General features: G+C 38.6%; 1 protein-coding gene across 2 annotated transcripts in view; it reads right to left on the bottom strand.

Annotated features, from left to right (window-relative positions):
* The window catches only part of LOC127433030 (cell adhesion molecule 2-like), a 633,917-nt gene that overhangs the window by 209,737 nt on the left and 412,411 nt on the right, over positions 1 to 11,769 (bottom strand). The window lies entirely within an intron of this gene.

Genomic DNA, 11,769 nt, shown 5'->3' with positions numbered 1-11,769 from the left:
CTTAAACATTTTTTTATTTTTATTTTTTTTTTTGCATTTTCTATTGTATTAATATTTGTTTGTTCTATAAGTCATAAATGTAGTACATCTTTATCATTCCCTCTAATAAATCTGAATCATTAAAATATTGAGATATATATATATATATATATATATATATATATATATATATATATATATTTTTTTTTTTTTTTTTTTTTTTTACTGTTTCAAATTATATTTGGTCCTCGACAGTTGCAGTATTTAAGTTTGTCTTCTTAAGTTCACAGGATATGAAGGGTTATAATGAATACTGCTTAGTAGAACTAACAGCTGGTCTAATTATGGCTTAGATCGACGACATAGCAGAAATGTAGGGAATGTTCTGTCGTTATTTTCATGACTTGATATCTCTTTATGAGCTTCAGGGGCCGTTCACACAGGGCACATTCTTGCATTCCATCTGCAAGTGAGAAAGTCTAAGTGCCTCCAGTACTTTTGGCAAAGCCGATTTCAAACAGATGCAAAGAGGAAATCACTGGAAATGTACATATTTGTGCATTTAGCTTAAACACATCTCGCACCGATATTAATTACGTCATTAACAACTAGTTGTTCTGTTCGGTTTTATACATGATATACGAATTTATGAAAATGCGGTTGTCGCTACCTGAATTGTTTGGAAGTTGATTTGGCTGTACAATACAGTTGTCTCTCCCATATATTCCCGAACTGTGTGGGAACAGAATAGGATTAAACACTAAAAAGGGGAGTGAAAACCACATTTAGCTCCAGTGTTTACGTGACCATTAACTGATCAGTTCCTTGAAAACAACCCTCAGGTTGGCAGGCTGACTACAGTGGCACAATTAATGTGCACCCTTTGGAATTAGCTGTTTTTCTGCATTACTTTGTCAAAAAATGTGATATCATCTTCATCAAAGTCACATGTATAGACAAACATAATGGTGCTTCAGCTAACAACACATACACAATTATAATCTTTTATGTCTTTATTGAACACATCCCATCAAAGTGATAGTTCACCCAAAAATAAAAATTCTCTCATAATTTACTCACCCTCATGATGTACCAGGTATGTAAGACTTTCTGTCTTCACCAGAACACATCTGAAGAAAAATATAAAATTTTCTCAGCCCAACAGGTCCTTGAAATGTAAGTGAATGGAGATTTCACTTTTGAAGCTCCAAAAATCACAAATAGTCAGCATAAACGTCATCCATACAACACCAGCTGTTAAATGAATGTGTTCTAAAGTGACATGATCGCTTTTGGTGCAAAAAAAAAAAAGATTTTCTTCAAATGTGTTCTTGTGAAGAAAGAAAGTCATACACATCTGGAATATCATGTGGGTGAGTAAATAATTAGAGAAATTTATTTTTCTGGGTGAACTATCCCTTTAAACATTTACAGTGCTGTAAAAAATAGTAAGTGAACTCTTGGATTTAAAAAATGGTCGATCCTCCTTAGGCAAGATAAAAGTACAATAAAAGTAGATAAAAGTGAATAAATGAACCAATTTCAGTGTGTGTGTGTGTGTGTGTGTGTGTGTGTGTATATATATATATATATATATATTTAAGCAATATCACACGAGCAAGAGTGTGATATGGCCCTAAATCAGCACTGCTGTGATTACCTACGGCACTCGGCCTGCGGCTGAATCACAGCAGTGCTGATGTAGGGCTATATTGCACTCTTGCTCGTGTGATATTGCTTATATAAAACAGTTCAATGAACAAGTAAATTTTAAAAAAATTAGGAAAAACTGAGTACGGTCATAAAAACACATTTGTGCATGGAACTACTTTATTATGCGACTGATCAGAATCTGCCGTTGCTGGTTCAAACCAAATGATGCGTCCAAGCCTTCGTTAGTAATTCAAAAATGTCACTTCAGAAATAGTATCACGGCTTGTGCTCTTTCTACCAAGTTATTGGATTTACAAGGATGGATGGATGGATGGATGGATGTGTGTGTGTGTGTGTGTGTGTGTGTGTGAGAGAGAGAGAGAGAGAGAGAGAGAAGGAGCGTGTGCGTCACCTGTTGCCACTCTCAGAGATGCTGTCAGCTTTCTGAAGATCAGCTTCCTCAGTGGAAAAGTAGCTGTCAAAGCGGGGGTAATTCTACCTATTTCGCGGTAGCCAGTGCGCAAGAGTCGATCACTATGGAAACCGTAATCTCCGCCATTTTAAACAGTGTGTCCACTCCAATGTGGAAAGTCCGATAAGAGGTAAGCGCCTTCAGTTTGTGTAATCAATCAGTCTGTTGTGTCTCTCAGCTGTGATGAGCCCTAATGCTGAAGTTGTTAATTTAAAGCCGTTTAAAGCTATTTTCTAGCTTTAGTAGTAGTAATACAAGCGATCATATAGTGCTGTATGTAAATAGTGGCTGATGCGGATTCACTTCATGTCACCTAACTGGCTCATTTTACACATAAAATTATCTTTTGCCACCACCTTCTGGCTAACATATGTCATGTCAAAAAAATACATGTAAAAAAAAAGACAAACCATAGCTCTTAACACATCTGCGCTGCTCTTACACTTTACTTTAGCACAAACACAAGCAGAGTGATACACACAGTGAAGCGGCGGAGTGCTGATGGTGTCAGACCATCAGTGCTCATGGAATGTCTCTCGTCCAATCAGATTCGAGGACTGGAACTAACTGTTGTGTGTGTATATATATATATATATATATATATATATATATATATATATATATATATATATATATATATATCAGAATCAGAATCAGCTTTAAGGCCAAGTATTCTTACACATACAAGGAATTTGTCTTGGTGACAGGAGCTTCCAGTGCACAACAATATAAAACAGCAACAAGACATAGATAACAATAAAAATAAATTTAATTATTATATATATATATATATATATATATATATATATATATATATATATATATATATATATATATACACACACACACACACACATATTTTTGGTAACACACAGTTGATATCTTTATGCCTTTAAGTTACTTTTTTACCATTTGTGCACGTGTTATGAGTGTGCGACACTGATCTATAATATCAGATCGATAACTTGTTATGACTAGCTCAACAAAAGGTCCGACCTTGGCACACAATTCTTCAAACATAGCCATTGACATTCGGAAGTGTTTAACCCACAGCTGGTCCTCAAAGTAGGTCCTCACAATGAGCTAGAACAGTTTTGAGTGTGGGCCCTGCAGGTTTGCTAGCACAGTATGTGCATTTCAGCCCTCATAATATCAGATAATACCCTATTCTGAGGCATCACCTAGCAGCATTCATATAACAAGGTACAATTGCTCCAATCCTGCAAATACAACACTGGAAATAATACACCATCATGACAAGGCGGGCTCCCTCAAGAATGGATATATATATATTTTTTTTTTTTTTTTTATATATAGTTCCAGAGAATTCATATTGAAATGCTGGTGAGGTTATATATATAATGACTTTAATCTCATTCTATAATAATAATAATAATGATAATAATCTCATATGAGATTATATATTTTTAATATCACTTAAAAAAATAAATAAAAGGAATTATGCAGATCCCTGTTGCCTTCCTAGGTCAACCCTGGCCAAAGGTCGGTTAAGGTTGCTTTGTAGTTAAAGTAAGGGGACTTTTATTATGAAATTTAAGAAGTCTCCATTGGTTTGGTTTCCTGTTTCTTAATTCTTAGTTGTTTGTCAGTTGTCTTGTTTTTTTTTTGTTTTTTTGTTAGCATTATTACTGCAGCCTTGCTTTGTCAGACAAAATACAAAGTATGAAGGCACTTGAGGCCTCCAAAGAAATGGTCATAAACATGTTATTATTATGTAAAGTTGTGTTTATGAAAATATTAGACACAATTATGACCATAGTCCAGGGCCCTACATTTCTAGTGGCAGCCCACTAAAGTCACCTATGACCCACTCACTGGGCTTGGGTTAGATGGGTCCCTTGAATTTTGGTGACAGCCCTGCATGCAGAAGGCTCACATGACTTCTCCTATTGGCCATATTTAAATTTTATATGTGAAAGTGCTACCATATAAGGGTTGAATTTTTTTTTTTTAAATTCTCACAGGAAATGACACTGAGTGGCACAGAACTATCAGACCAGCCACACCATATATCAGCTACTTTATAAAAAAAAAAAAGCATTCAGATACATACAATGGAAATGTCTCAGAGTGTTTATGGCAATATTATCATTGATGGAGCAGGGGAGATGAACATAGACGATGGAGATGAGATGAATATCTATACCAATGCAGACACTGTAAGCAGTCATGATGTCAGGACAGAGACAGAGGACTCAAAAGACACTAAAAATCTCAACACACAGGTACTGAGACTCATTTCTTTATAATAACACTGAAGTACTTAGATTAAATAGTAAAATAAAGTTGTGCTCAAAAGTTCGCATACCCTTGGAGAATTGGTAATATATGTACCATTTTTAAAGAAAACATAAGTGAGCAGGCAAAACACATTTCTTTTATTTCTCATGGGATTCATATTCAACTGTAGGTTATAACAAAATGGCACAATCATAAAACAAAACATGGCAACAAATAAAAAAATTAAATGACCCCTGTTCAGAAGTCTGCATACCCTTAGTTCTTAATACTGTATATTGCCCCCTTTAGCATCAATGACAGCGTGCAGTCTTTTGTAATAGTTGTCTATGAGGCCCCAAATTCTTGCAGGTGGCATATCTGCCCATTCATCTTGGCAAAATGCCTCCAGGTCATGCAAAGTCTTTGGTAGTTTTGCATGAACCGCACGTGTGAGATCTCCCCAGATTGGCTCGATGATATTAAGGTCAGGAGACTGTGATGGCCACTCCAGAACCTTCATCTTTTTCTGCTGTAACCACTGGAGCGTCAGCTTGGCCTTGTGCTTAGGGTCATTGTCATGCTGGAAAGTCCAAGAGCGTCCCATGCGCAGCTTTCATGCAGAAGAATGCAAATTGTCTGCCAGTATTTTCTGATAACATGCTGCATTCATCTTGTCATCAATTTTCACAAGACTCCTTGTGCCTATAGAGCTCACACACCCCCAAAACATCAGTGAGCCACCACCATGCTTCACAGTGGGGATGGTTCTTTTCACTATAGGCCTTGTTGACCCCTCTCCAAACATAGCGCTTATGGTTGTGACCATAAAGCTCTATTTTGGTTTCGTCACTCCAAATTACAGTGTGCCAGAACCTGTGAGGCATGTCAAGGTGTTGTTGGGCATATTGTAACTGGGCTTTTTTGTGGCATTGGCGCAGTAATGGCTTCTTTCTGGCAACTCGACCATGCAGCTCATTTTTGTTCAAGTATCGTCGTATTGTGCTCCTTGAAACAACCACACCATCTTTTTCCAGAGCAGCCTGTATTTCTCCTGAGGTTACCTGTGGGTTTTTCTTTGTATCCCAAACAATTCTTCTGGCAGTTGTGGCTGAAATCTTTCTTGGTCTACCTGACCTTGGCTTGGTATCAAGAGATCCCCGAATTTTCCACTTCTTAATAAGTGATTGAACAGTACTGACTGGCAAATTCAAGGTTTTGGATATCTTTTTATATCCTTTTCCATCTTTATAAAGATCCATTACCTTGTTACGCAGGTCTTTTGACAGTTTTTTTTCTACTCCCCATGGCTCAGTATCTAGCCTGCTCAGTGCATCCACGTGAGAGCTAACAAACTCATTGGCTATTTATACACAGACACTAATTGCAATTTAAAAAGCCACAGGTGTGGGAAATTAACCTTTAATTGCCACACCTGTGTGTGTCACCTTGTGTGTCTGTAACAAGGCCAAACATTCAAGGGTATGTAAACTTTTGATCAGGGCCATTTGGGTGATTTCTGTTATCATTATGATTTAAAAAGGTGCCAAACAACTATGTGATGATAAATGGCTTCATATGATCACTATCCTTAAATAAAAGACTTTTTCTTGCATGATCAATCATATTTTCAAAATCAATGCCAAAATTTCACAATTTCTGCCAGGGTATGCAAACTTTTGAGCACAACTGAAACACGCACACACGCATGCAAGCGCGCACACGCACGTGGGCACACAGACACACACACACACACACACACACACACACACTAAAATTAAGGAATATTTAATTTAATGTCTGTGGTCTTCAGGAAGTGAGTATGTGAGGAACAGAAGCTCCAGAGCAGCTACTGTGTGTTTGGGGCTACTGTGTATTCCTCTGCTGGCTGCAGTCATAGTGATGTGTGTCCAACTCAATACAAACATTCACCAGTGTCACATCAACAGCAAAAACTACCTAGAAGAGAGAGACCAATTACTAACCAATAATACCATTCTAAAGGAAGAGAGAGAGCAGCTACTCAACAAGAAAATAAACTTGACAAAAGAGATGGATGGATTAACAAAAGAGAAAAACAGCCTTATTAACCAAAGTGAAAAGTTAAATCAGGAGAATAGTGAACTGCGGAACAGTCTACGTAAAATGGGTAACCTTGAGCTACACTAAAACTATAAAATGCAGTGCACTGATTCTTGACATAAGGGACAATACATGTTTTAAATTTTAGTTTTATTTTTTGAATAATAAATTCATTTGAAATGGACATATTTGTAGACAAGGGTCTCAGCTGATGAACCATGTAAGGGAACAGGTTTTTATAAAAAATAAAAAAAAATGTATATATATATATATATAAATTAAATCATACAAATTGTGTCATTTCCAACTCTTCATTCATTCATTCCTAGAAGAGATAGACTTTTTAAATAATAAATCCAAAATGCCTCCATTTTCTTCCTAAAATGGTCCATGTTACCACCTTTTACAGAGAGTTTTATCTGTTCAATGCCCAGAAACAAAAAGGACGACATAGTGTGGTTAAATGTATTAAAGTGCCTAGCTACAGGGTTGGTCAAATCCCATCTTCTGATAGCACTTCTATGTTCTGTGATACGGTCTTCAAGGGGGGAAGAAATTTCCTCGACATTGACTTTATCACATGGGCATCGAATCAAGTGAAATATTTTTTATGATTTAATATGTTTAATATGTTTTTATATTTATTTTTTCTACTGAACTTTGAAATGCATTAGCTTTTAACTGTATTTAAAAGACTTGTGCATAACTGTTCTTTGTAAATTGTTGTTTTTATCGAGTGTGATTTTCTTATTGACTTGTTGTCTAACTAATTGTCTAATTGGTGCAGCAGATTAATTGCCTAGCAGACAGTGACATTTTCTGATTTATTCAGGATTATAAAAAAAATATGACAGAGTTGATGCAAAGTGAGGACACAAATTTGATATGTAGTTTTTAATGGAAAATATAAAGTTTACCTCATGAATTGTGTGATATCTTATAGATCCCGACCTTTCGTTTCATATTTACGTATATTTATGAATTTGTTGCATTTTTAAACACTTTGTTTGGCAGTTTAACATTGTGACGTCTTGACAGGATAAGTTACATGTGCTTCCAAGTGTAGAGCGTTTATAGAGTATAGATGCATTAAAAAATTAAATAAAAATTCGGATGAAATCATTTAAACATATAAGTAATGACTGCCCTGAGTATACACATTTCCTTTAGATTTAACTTCAGTATTTATTTATTTTTATATAAAGAGGACTTCTATGTAGGACATGGTTTTTCCCTTATCTCAAGAATCAGTGAGTGATTTGTGGGTATAATCCTGTTATAAATAAGTTGTGTTTTTCAGCATGGATAGGAGCTAATAGCTTGTTGTGTTAATACTGTAGATGAATGGATTTTCTATCAATTCAGTTTTTACTTCATTTCCACTGAGAAGAGAAGCTGGAGTGAGAGCAGAAGATACTGTACAGAGAGAGGAGCAGATCTCCTGATCATAAACAACCTAATGGAATTAGTGAGTGAAAGACTGTGTGTGAGTATATGTGATATACATCATGATGGCGCTGCGGATGGCCGCCTCGGTGTGGAGCGCTATTAATGTTTTGTTATTTTTGTTTGTTTGTTTGTCCTGTGTTTAGTAATCTTTTTCCAGTCAGTTTTACCAGAGTCAAACTGCTGAACATTCGACAGCTTATACCAGACAGTCTTTCCCCCGTTTTTGAATATTCAGACGTTTTGCTAGACATTTTAGTTGGAGGCACGGCTTTGTTGTTCAGGAGATGCAGCCGAAGAAGACGAGCCGGTGCGCTGGTCAATCTCCGTCAGCAGGGCTTTCGAACAACGCTGCCGAGCATTCATCTTGCGAATCTCTGTTCTCTTCACAACAAAACGGACGAACTACATCTCACCAGCACAAACAATGACTTTTCAACCTCTGCTGCCTTGTGCTTCACAGAAACCTGGCTGAGTGAAGCCATTCTGGACAGCACGTTAAATCTGCCAGACTTCCAGCTGTTCAGAGCGGATCGCATCGCAGAGTTAACGGGGAAAACGAGATGTGGTGGAACATGCTTTTACATCAATGAAAGTTGGTGTACAGATGTAACAACATTAAAGAGGATGAGCAGTCCTAATTTGGAAGTGCTCTTCATTAACTCTAAGCCTTTCTACTCGCCGCGAGAGTGTTCCTCGTTTATTCTGATGAGTGTGTATATCGCGCCAAACGCGTGTTTGAATGCTGCGCAGCAACAGCTGGCTGATCAAATCACAGACACGGAACAACAATACCCAGACTCAGTTATTATTATTCTTGGGGATTATAACAAAGAAAATCTCACATGTGAACTGCCCAAATACAAACAGCACATTACATGCCCCACCAGAGACAGGAACATACTGGATCACTGCTACACAACAATAAAGGATGCATTTTGCTCTGTCCCTAGAGCAGCTTTGGGACTCTCTGATCAATGTCTGGTTCATCTTCTTCCAACCTACAGGCAGATATTAAAATCAACCAAGCCAGCAGTAAGGACTGTAAAAAGATGGACCAATGAAGCAGAGCGGGAACAACAAGCCTGCTTTGATTGCATGGATTGGAGTGTTTTTGAGGCTGCAGCCACAGACCTGGATGAGCTCACAGATACTGTTACATCATATATCAGTTTCTGTGAGGATATGTGCATTCCTACTAGGACTTATTTAAAATTCAACAACGACAAACCGTGGTTTACAGCAGAGCTCAGGCAGCTTTGTCAGGCCAAAGAGGATGCTTACAGGGGTGGGGATAAAGTCTTGTACAATCAGGCCAAGAACACACTGAACAAGGAAATCAGAATGGCTAAAAGAAGATACGCTGAGAAGCTGAAAAACAAGTTTTCAGCTAAAGACCCTGCATCAGTGTGGAGTGGCATGAAACAACTCACAAATTACTCAAAATGACTCCTACCCCCAACCCTGTGTTGGACCAACAACTGGCTGATGACCTAAATGTGTTCTACTGCAGATTTGAAAGGCCCAATCTCACACCCCACACCCACTCTGACCTTCACTTCACACAAACACCAACAACTCCTGCAACCCCCCTCCTCCCCCCTCCTGCTACTCAACCTGCACTTAAGATCTGTGAAGATGATGTGAGCCACGTCTTTCAGAAACAAAAGACGAGGAAAGCTTCAGGCCCAGATGTCGTCTCATCAGCGTGTCTTCGATCCTGTGCTAACAAGCTGGCACCCATCTTCACACAGATCTTCAATAGATCACTGGAGCAGTGTGAAGTCCCATGCTGCTTCAAATGCTCAATCATTATTCCTGTCTCAAAGAAACCAAAAATCACAGGAATTAATGACTATAGACCTGTCGCCCTGACGTCCGTGGTCATGAAATAATTTGAGAGACTGGTGTTGGCCCACCTGAAGAACATCACTGGACCCTTTCTAGATCCCCTTTAATTTGCTTATCGAGCAAACAGGTCTGTGGATGATGCAGTCAACATGGGATTGCATCATATCCTGCAACATCTGGACAGACCTGGGACATATGCAAGGATCCTTTTTGTGGACTTCAGTTTGCTTTCAACATCATCATCCCAGCTATACTCCAGAATAAATTACACCAAATCTCTGTTCCCATGTCTATCTGTCAGTGGATTACCAGCTTTCTGACAGACAGGCAGCAGCTTGTGAGACAGGGGAAACTCACTTCCAGCACCTGTACAATCAGCACTGGTGCCCCCAAGGGATGTGTGCTCTACCTCTACACCAATGACTGCATCTCCATGGACCCCTCTGTCAAGCTCCTGAAGTTTGCAGACGACACCACTGTCATCTGCCTCATCGAGATGACGATGAGTCTGCATACAGAAGGGAGGTTGAACAGCTGGCTGTCTGGTGCAGTCAAAACAACCTTGAGCTGAACACGCTCAAAACGGTGGAGATGATTGTGGACTTTAGGAGGAACACCCCAACACTGACCCCCCTCACCATTCTAAACAGCACTGTGGCAGCAGTGGAGTCATTCAGGTTCCAGGGCACTACCATCTCACAGAACTTGAAGTGGGAGACACACATTGACTCGTGATTGTGAAAAAGACCCAGCAGGGGTTGTACTTCCTTCGCCAGCTGAGGAAGTTCAACTTGCCACAGGCGCTGCTGATATTCATTGAGTCTGTCCTCTGCACTTCAGTAACTGTCTGGTTTGGTTCAGCTATGAAATCAGATATCAGAAGACTACAAAGGACAATTCGGACTGCTGAGAGGATTATTGGTTGCCCCCTCCCCCCCTTCAAGAACTATACACTTCCAGAGTGAGGAAAAAGGCTGGAAAAATCACTCTTGACCCCACTCACCCTGCCCATTACCTTTTTTAACTGTTGCCTTCTGGCCGACACTTCAGAGCTCTGAGCACCAGAACCGTCAGGCACAGGAACAGTTTTTTTTCCCCTCAGGCTATCCATCTCATGAACAGTTAAATTGCCCCATTGAGCAATAACTATGTGCAATACACAGTTTTGTCTTTTTTATATTTATCCAACACATCCAGCCTCTTCTGCCATTTAATTCCTCTGAGAAAAAAAAAAAAAAAAAAAAAAAAATTGCACTGTACATAACAGATAACAGATTTGTATTAGATTGCACTATGTATGTGTATGTGTGTATGTATGTATGTGTATATCTGTGTGTGTATGTATGTATGTGTATAACTATTTTTTTATTATTATCTATGTCTTGCTGCTGTTTTTGTATTGTTTTTGTATTGTTGTACACTGGAAGCTCCTGTCACCAAGACAAATTCCTTGTATGTGTAAGCATACTTGGCAATAAAGCTGATTCTGATTCTGTGTATGAGTATGTATGTGTGTGTGTGTGTTGCCTACATGATGTATTTTTGTCTTTTGCATGAAGATTAGGTTTGGAGGTATGGGATAGAATCATGACCATAGACAATGAAAAGACCCCAACATGAAAAAAATAAAAATAAAATTGTGAGTAATGTTTTGATGCTAAGTGAAAAGGTGTCACTTGTGTAAGGAAAATATAAAATACAACACAAAGTCTAAGTGATTTGCAATATTCTCACCATTTAAATTAAACTGCCTGCGTATCTTCACCAATAATATGTAGGATTTGATATGTAAATAATTAGTTTAAGAATCTTGGCCGCGGGAGCCTGGGAAGCTCAGCGAGTATTCACGTTGACTACCACACCTGGAGTCGCGAGTTCGAATCCAGGGTGTGCTGAGTGACTCCAACCAGGTCTCCTAAGCAACCAAATTGGCCCGGTTGACAGGGAGGGTAGAGTCACATGGTAACCTCCTCGTGGTCACGATTGGTGGTTCTCGCTCTCAATGGGGCACGTAGTAAGTTGTGCGTGGATTGCAGAGAGTAGCATGA

The sequence above is a fragment of the Myxocyprinus asiaticus genome, chromosome 42, assembly GCF_019703515.2.
Source record: "Myxocyprinus asiaticus isolate MX2 ecotype Aquarium Trade chromosome 42, UBuf_Myxa_2, whole genome shotgun sequence".
Lineage (NCBI taxonomy): Eukaryota > Metazoa > Chordata > Actinopteri > Cypriniformes > Catostomidae > Myxocyprinus > Myxocyprinus asiaticus.
This window is presented reverse-complemented; position numbering and strand designations above follow the sequence as displayed.